Genomic DNA, 9,118 nt, shown 5'->3' on the forward strand with positions numbered 1-9,118 from the left:
TTAGGCTCGATGTAAACGACTTAACCTCTCCAACGAAATTGTTGGCCTTGTGCCAAACTTTGACATTAATATTACTAAGTACCGAATGAGACAGAGAGAAAAATTTCACATAATAATCACAAACACGGCCCTAAATGATTATCATGGTTTATAAAAACGGAAAAAAACACAGACACACACATTATACTATGAATACATGTAATAGTACGAATGCTGTCTATTCTTTTGCTACAGTCATTCTCAAAATTTTTCATACCCTTGTTAATTTTTGTGATTTTTAAATTTTTGTGATTGTTAAATTTTTGTGATGAAATGAATGCATTTTGTCAAGTTTGTTTATGCATTATGTGACCAACAAGTGAAAGAATAACAACAATATACAATTCAAGAAATTTAGCATCCATATGGCCAAATAAGGTCATCTGAAGCAAGATCTCAGCTTTTGGTCAACCATCCAGTGGGGGAAGAAAGGAGAAGGATATAAGGCGAAGAACACTGTTTCCCACCGTCAAGCATGGTGGTGGAAGCATAATACTATGGGGATGTTTCTCTTTCAGCGGCACAGGGAACTTTGTCAAAGTCCAAGGGATCATGAGAAAGGAGGATTACATCAAGATTCTTCATGAAAACGTGAAGGAATCCGTTGAGAAACTTCAATTCGGCCACAACTGGAAGTACCTGCAGGACAACGATCCGAAACATACCATCAAGGTAGTGAAGAAACGGTTCAAGAAAAATGATGTCAACATCCTAGAATTGCCAAATCAGAGTTCTGATCTGAATCCGATCGAGAACTTGTGGTGAGACTTGAAGACCAGAGTGATGGCTGGGAAACCGACCATCCTGACCTAGCTCGAGGCTTTCAGCAAGGAAGAGTGGGCCAACATCCCACAGGAGAATGCAAGAAGCTTGTGGACATGTACAAGAATCGTCTAGAAGCAGTCATAAAAAAAGCAAAGGCTATGCTATTGACTATTAAAGGAAGATATTGGGTTCAGTAAACCTAGGGTATGAATAATTTTGAATATGGCACTTTTTGAAAATCCATGAAAAAAATACCCTGAAATGAAGAATTTCTTGAATTGTGTATTGTTAATCTTTCACTTGTTGGTCACATAACTCATAAACAAACTTGACAAAATGCATTCATTTCATCACAAAAATAAAAAAATCACAAAAATTAACAAAGGTCTGGATAATCTTGAGGACGACTGTAGCAAATTAGTACGTTAAGAAAATCTATATTAGAGATGAAATCTGTATTTATACTGAGAAGTGTAATGGTAACTTAGAAGTTTCGATCCGGTTGCCTTCTTCAGTCAGTCTCATACTGTAGTTTTCGTTCAAGATAAAAATCTCTTATGGTGTGTGTGTGGGGGGGGGGGGGCTATGCTAAAAACGCCTGATATATCGAAGGAAGACGAAAAATTGTCCAGGCAGCGGCTAGGGAGAATACCAGCTGCACTTCGGCTTTCTTTGGGCTTATCAATAAAGTGTACTTGTAGCCACATGCCTAAATGAAATATGTCATTTCTGATACATAAGAAACAATGAATAACATGTGCATTGACACTGCCAATAGCCGTTGGGTGAAATAAATATTTCTTGTATGCAACTGAAGCAGTAGCAGCTTATCTGTGAACACTGTAGTACATTAAGTGTGATACATAGATTATTATTTCAATTTAATACTGCTACAATTGCGTACAACAGATTTTTATTCGGTCTGACGACTATTTGCAGTATTAGTGAATGTAATATTCTCTGTTTCTTACGTAGTAGAGGTGAGAAATTTCGTTTAGGCATGTGGCTGCGTGTACACGTCATTATTAGAGCCCAAGAACGAAATGTATCTGGTGTTTTTGCTTGCCGCTGCCAGGACGATTTTTCGTCACTCTTCTTCGATATATATATTGTGTTTCTCTTTTTGTGTCATAATATATCTATAAGAGTTTTTATATCAGACGAAAAGCAAAATAACCTGTCGACGATATGTGTGCATTAGATATGACTCCTAGATCGTTACTTCACATCTGAAATTTGATAAATAGATCAGATAAGTAATGTTTACAAGTGGATGTGGGAGTGATGAGAAAAATAGTGAATAAGGAGAGAGGGGGGAGAGGGAGGGAGAGAGAGAGAGAGAGAGAGAGAAGTGCAGAGATAAGATACTAAGTGATATCTGGATTAGTGATTCAAGAAAGATAAAAATGGAGAAAGAAATGAATGATTAGAGAGAATAACATACATACACGCGCGCGCGCACAAACACACACACATGTATGCACATACGCACACGCACACACACGCACACACGCACACACACAGACATGCACACACACACAGACACAGACACACAGGTGAGGAGAAAAGTTTATAAATTAGCATTGTAAAATGTATATATACATATAAGATTGCGAACATGAAGAGAAATTAATCTAAAGCCTATTTGTCAAATAGAACTAGTACCTTCATGGAAATAACGAATAAATGGAAGAATTTGTTTGTTTTTCACAGATTTCACCTGAAATAAATTACTCACAGACAGTTTTAACGTTTTGTGTTAAAGTAAAAGAAAAATAAACGAAAGCGCCACATTTTGATGTAAAACATTATATTAAAATAAAACTGAACTAATTAAATTGCTCTGTGAATGTATTTCATTTGAAATAGTCATTCTAAAAGGTAATGAAAGATAATGTAGGGGTGAGGGTGGGGGAATGACCACCTAGATAAAGGGAAGTAACTTGGGTATGATATTTATTAGAAGAGCGAATTCAATTTTTTAAAAGAATACAACACAAGTATAGATTAAAGAATCAGAAATATTACTCTGACTAGGTCTTTATACCTGGCTGATAAGGCTGTTTTTAATAGGAGCTCTGTGCAATGAATAGTAATAGAATAAGGAGTGAATGAGAAGTTCGAAGCAATCGTGAGTTAAATGTATATATATATATATATATATATAGGGAGAATTTTAAAAAAACAACAAAAGACGAAGACAGGTGGTGTAGAAAACAAACAGATGTATTAGTATAACGCTTGGGAAGTGGAAAAGTCTTTAACGTTTTATATATTTGGCAGAATTTGAACACCGAACGAAATACCGCTATGCATTTTATCCGACGTGCTAATAATTCTACCAGCTCACCGCCTTATATTGATATTCACTTTCCTAACTAACGATATATATTACGTATTTTATGTTGCGTGTACCATTGGTGACGTCCTGTACCCATATATGCACGTGTGTGTGTATATATATATATATATATATATATATATATATATATATATATATATATATATATATATATCAACTTCTCCTCCTCCCACCCTAACCACATCAAGCTTTTCATCCCCTATTCCCAATTCCTCCGTCTGTCCAGGCTCTGCAGTGACAACCATAACTTTGAGACTCAGTCCCAACTCATGGCTCGCCACTTCATCCTTCGTGGATATCCCCTCACCACTATCCGCACAGCCCTTGCCAGATCACGTTCCTTGGACCGTGCACCTGCTCTCTCTCTCCCCACACCCACCCCGCCGTTACCCTCTCCCGTTTCCCCTCACCTACCACCCCTCCACTTTGCCTCTCCAACGCACCATTCTCCGACCCTTCCGGCGACTCCAGTCCGACACCGCCACTTCGCACATCTTCCCCAACCTACCCTTCCCTTCCTTCAAATGAACCTACAACCTACGTGACCTCCTGGTCCACAGTTTCTTCCCTAACCCCACCTCCCAATCCGGCTCGTTCCCCTGCTCCCGCCCACGCTGCCGCACTTGCCCCTACCTCTCCAACACTACCATCTTCACAGGCACCCATCATCGTCCCTATCATATCACTGACTCCTTCACCTGCACTTCTAGCAACGTCATTTACTGCATCTCCTGCTCTTTCTGTCCTTCTCTGTACATCAGTCACACGGGACGCCGCTTGGCTGATCGGTTCAAGGAACACCTCCGAGACATCAGACTCGGCAACGACACCCCGGTATCGCGCCATTTCCGCTCTACCGGTCATTCATTACAACACTTGTCTGTGTTCGGCCTTGCACAGGAATGATCCGGACTCCCGCCTTCGCCGTGAACAAGAATTAATCTTTTCTCTTCGCTCTTTTGCATCACATGGGCTCAACTCCCCTTCCCTCTCCATTTGACTCCCCTCCTCTCTCCTCTCTTCCTCTCACACTTACTTCCGCTCTTCACACCCGCCCAACTCTCTTCTCCTTTCTTGCCCTGACACCTACTTCCTCTTTTCACTCCTACCTACCTTCTCTCTTCCAACCTCTCCCTTCATGGGGTCGATAAGTTAAGTACCAGTTGCGTACAAGGGTAGATCTACTCGACTGGCCCCTTCCCCAAAATTTCGGGCCTTATACCTAGAGTAGAAAAGAATATCAGGAATTTCACAAGGGTGAGGTGGGGTATGAAATGATGTATTCAAAGCAAGGCTTTCTGAAGGTAATTAGAATTAAGTAATTAGCTATTTCTAATCAACAAATAGAGACTAGCTATGTGTAAAATGTTCTAAGATTATAATGTAGATAACAGCGGTATAGTTGAAGTGTGCGCAGCCCGTGGTAGCCTTTAAGTTTGCTCTTCTCCAGGGTCTCCCAAGCTTATACAGGCTTATACAGCAAACCTCAAAACACTGTCCCCATAAAATCGTCGCCCGGAGCGGACCTTCCCACCCAGCTACGCTTGCGGTAGATAAGTTTTAATACTGTTAGATATACTATTAGAAATCTTTTCGTTATGTTTATTAAGATTCTGTTCCTGTGTAAGTAAACTGGCGAAACTCTCGAGTTATATAACTTTATATAAATTACACGGCCTTTTGATGCATGTATATAACTTAAATTCAGAGGAAAGGACGCTTATTTCAGGTAACAGTCTCATATTTAAAATATCATATGAAACGGGAGAATGACGTTTCATCAGCTATGATTGGCCGATGTAGATATGTGATAGATGTTTACATTAATAAACTCTATCGCCAGCTCAGTACTTAGATTCTAAGAGATATGTAGTAGATTAATGAAATTGCAATTTATATTAGAGTTAAGATTAAAGTTGTAAGATAGCTGTATGAATTGAGCTTGTTCATTCCAGATGAGGTAAGAAGAACTAAGGCCAATTTTGGTGTGGCGGGGCAAGAAATTTTAATGGTATTCCAATTCGATATTTTGACATATACATATATGACGTTGAAAAAAGTGTTAAGACGTAAATTAAAGAAGAAACTATCTTGTGGTAGCTTAAGTTATTTCAGTGGTATTCATGCCCGTCGTTAAGGGGGTGCACTGGGCGGCATTGTCCCACTCACTATTCTATGGTACACCTTCAGATTTGCTCCACTTAAGTGACTCCACTTTAGCGTTGTTACAAATTAGTGCCCCACCAGAATATTCTGAAACACCTCCAGGCACCAAAGTCTGGCGAAGGACTTGGTGGCGTAATAGATATTTTTCCTATTTCTATTTGAAATGCTGTGTTTGATGGGTGAGTCATTTTTTCTTTCAAGTAAAGGTTTCACTTAAGGTAAAGTAAAGTTACCTTCTCGAGTCATGCTGACTCATGAGGGCTGGTTTCCCGGTTTCATGGCATATATATTCCCCACCTGGGCGGGACACCGGTCCGTCGCAGGATTATACATTTTTGCCAGCTGAGAAACCACAGTCTTACGATCATGAGTCCAACACTCTAACCACTAAGCCACGCGCTTCCACTTTCACTTAAGGTACTACTTCTTCAAAAACTTGCCTTGTATATAGTTCAAAAAAGATAATATAGTGAATTAATTACGTGAGGTTGGTTTTGATTAAAGATTTTCAAAATATCGTATATATTCGTTAGTAGAATGACATGTATTTGTTTTGAAGTTGCATTTAAAGTTGCTGCACGTATTTCCAGTTTGTTTGCTAAGCACTTTCACTTCTGTAGTCTTCCACTTTAACTGTTATTTATTATTAATTTATTTCTACGCCAGTATGTTTACAATACTAAATATCTGATACTGTCCTAAACTAACTTATTCCACTTCATATGAACTCTTTTTGCAAAAACAAACCAATACATCAGTTTATTTGCTTTGATAATATACGAAGATATATTTTTCTTTCTTTCTTTCTTTTTCACAAATAGTCATTTAGACTCATTTTCCTTTCACATTTGCAATGTTTTCCGACAAGGTGCATAATCTATATATATAAATCACAGGATGTGTGTTTGTCTGTGTTTGTCATGTCGTTAAAACTCGAGATCCACCCAACTGATTTTAATGAAATTTTACACATGCATTACATAGGGTCCATGGAGTGTCATGCAGCAAAACAAATTTCAACTTTTTGCTTAATGCGTGCCCAGGGGCAGATAAACCACATTTTTAAAGCATTTTCGCAGCGTTAAGGCCCGTAATTTGAAGAGTATCCAGTTGCTTTCCTCCAAATTTGCAACAAATATTAATCAGGCTCCTCGAATTGCTGTTCACTAAAAAAATTTCCGACACCGACTATGGGCCCCAAAAAATGCAGATTAATCAGATTTGAGTATACTGCACTGGGTTTTATCTTTGTTTTAGGCCATTTTCCGATGATAAAATATTGACACTACTTATGCATTATAAGTAGCGTATAATATTTCATGAAAACCTTTTTGTCCAATTTAGTAGAGGAAATGAGAACATTAACATTTTTGTCGGCGCCCTGTTGATGCTTCATGTTACCATCCCGCGCAGCACCGGGCATGTACGTGTGTGTGCGGCTGGATAAAGGCACAACAAACCCATTCATCCATTCTCCAGAAGTGCCCTGTTGATGTTTCATGTTCCCAATCCTGCGCAACGCAGCATGGCCCGGCAGCATGTCTGCTTTCTATGTCATCCATGTCTGAACTATATAATGCTAAATGCTCATACAAGAAAACAAACTGCAGTTGTGACTTACAATCATTTGAGTTTGACCGCGTGACCACTTCCGGGTGCAACGCTCGCCACCTGCAATTAGTCCCCCACCCCTGTGTTTCCTTCCTCATTTAGTCGGACGAGTAAATATAGGGTGTCCCAGAACTAATGATGACTTGATTGAAATCGGATGCATTTTTTTCAAACTCACTTTTATATTTATGTTTATCATGTTTAATATGTGTTAAAAGTGTATAAATTTAAAATTTTGTTTATAATTTTATTTTCATTCCTGTTGGACCCCTCTTATTTGTCCATGACAGCTTTTTTCAATTTGGCAGCAATCATTTTCTTTACCTCCACCCCCAAGATGGAGCAATCGTTTAGCTGAGCTTAAAGAACCCATTCAGTTAGCAGTGCAGAAGCTAACTCCTGAAATGCTTCAAAATGTGTTTCACAACGCTAAGGAAAAATTTGAAGTATGCTGGGATTCAGACATGTTGAAAATTTTCAATAAACGTATGACGTAAGATTTATAAATCTATTTGTTTTGGTAACAAACATAAAATTTTGTCAGTTTTTTTTTTTTTTAAATTTGCTCAATTTCATTGAAACAGTTAATTCTAGAACACCCTGTATGGTGTAGCGTTGTCAGTTGCTGCGTTGCTCGAGTAAATCAAAGGTCTTCTCGCCGTGAACATCCCATCTTTTTGTTAAGCATATTGCATCAAGGAGTATATTATCCAAAATGTATCTCTCTTTTATAGGTGTGGCTGTGTGGTTGAGAAGCTTGCTTTCCAACCATGTCGCCTGGGGTTCAGTCCCACTGTACGTTGGGCAATTTTCTTTCATTATAGCTCCGTACCGACCAAAGCCTTATGTATTATATAATTGTCATTACTGTATCGATATATAAAATAACACGTACAACTCACATATAAAATAACACATGCAACTCACTTATTATTGTCATATAACAAACAGAAGTTCGTGTATGAAATTGATCTTTTTTCTACTTCACTTATTACATGTTTATTTTTCTAATAAAATACAAGAGGTGTAAATCTCTCTATATAATAACACTTCGAATGTGGCTCCCGAGAAAGAGTGAAAGTAATTACCCGATCAACGACGGGTATTAATGCTACTTCTATATAAATTAAATATCCGTTCTTTTGAAGACCACCATACAAACTTGTTTTCCGTCTTGCTTTTCTTTCACCTTAATGTAAAATTGCTTTTATCATAACATAAAAACAAACTGCAGCACGCACGCACACACACACACACACACACACACACACACATACATACACACACACACATACACACACACATACACACACATACATACGTACTCTGTGTGTGTGTGTGTGTGTGTGTGTGTGTGTGTGCTTTTTATGCGTTTCCACATTTTTCATCTAATTTTTTTTCTTATTAAATGGCAAATTTACCCAGGCAGGTCACTGCCACATTACCGATACCGAGAGATACTCCCTTCTAGGAGAAAAATTGATAGAACTGAAAGGACCCCGCCACACATACCTTTTGCAAAAAAAAGGTAAAGTTGCACGCGAAAAGAGTTTTTACAGGAATGTCCGATTTTTGTAAATTTGGTGTCAAAAGGACCGTCATGTTGCGACATTTCAGACAAATATTTTGGCACTGCCTTGGGGCCTCTGATTCCCAAGAAAATTGCAAAAAACTTTGAAAAAATCGACTTTTTGCATTTTTGAAAAGTTACGTGGTAGAAACCTTTTTACTGGAAAGTCCGATTTCCTTAGTTTTTACGGCTAAAAAATTACCATGTAACGGCGATTCCATCAAGTATCTGTTCTGTGTCCAAAGGCATCCTTGTGTGACAAAAAACCGCGAAAAACTATGAAAAAAATCGATTTTATACACTTTTTTCCCCTTTAAATCTTCAAGAACTTCTCACTGCTTCGGTGGATTGTGTTCAAACTTTACTCACTATTTACTCATCCTAAGGATAACGTTAGGAGACTCCGATTTGCACAGAATTCATCTGCGTATGACCAACAATTGCAAAAAAACGAGTAGAAAACCGCGGTTTTTTGGCCTTAAATCCCTCATTTTTGACCGAATTGGAGCTCCGATCACGCTGCTAAGGAACTTGGAGCCACCACATCTGTGCAACGGAAAGCGGTTAGTGGTACAAAATGTGCTGCCTCGTGTTATTGAAGCAAC

Source organism: Octopus bimaculoides, chromosome 19 (genome assembly GCF_046866305.1).
Source record: "Octopus bimaculoides isolate indiv1 chromosome 19, ASM4686630v1, whole genome shotgun sequence".
NCBI lineage: Eukaryota > Metazoa > Mollusca > Cephalopoda > Octopoda > Octopodidae > Octopus > Octopus bimaculoides.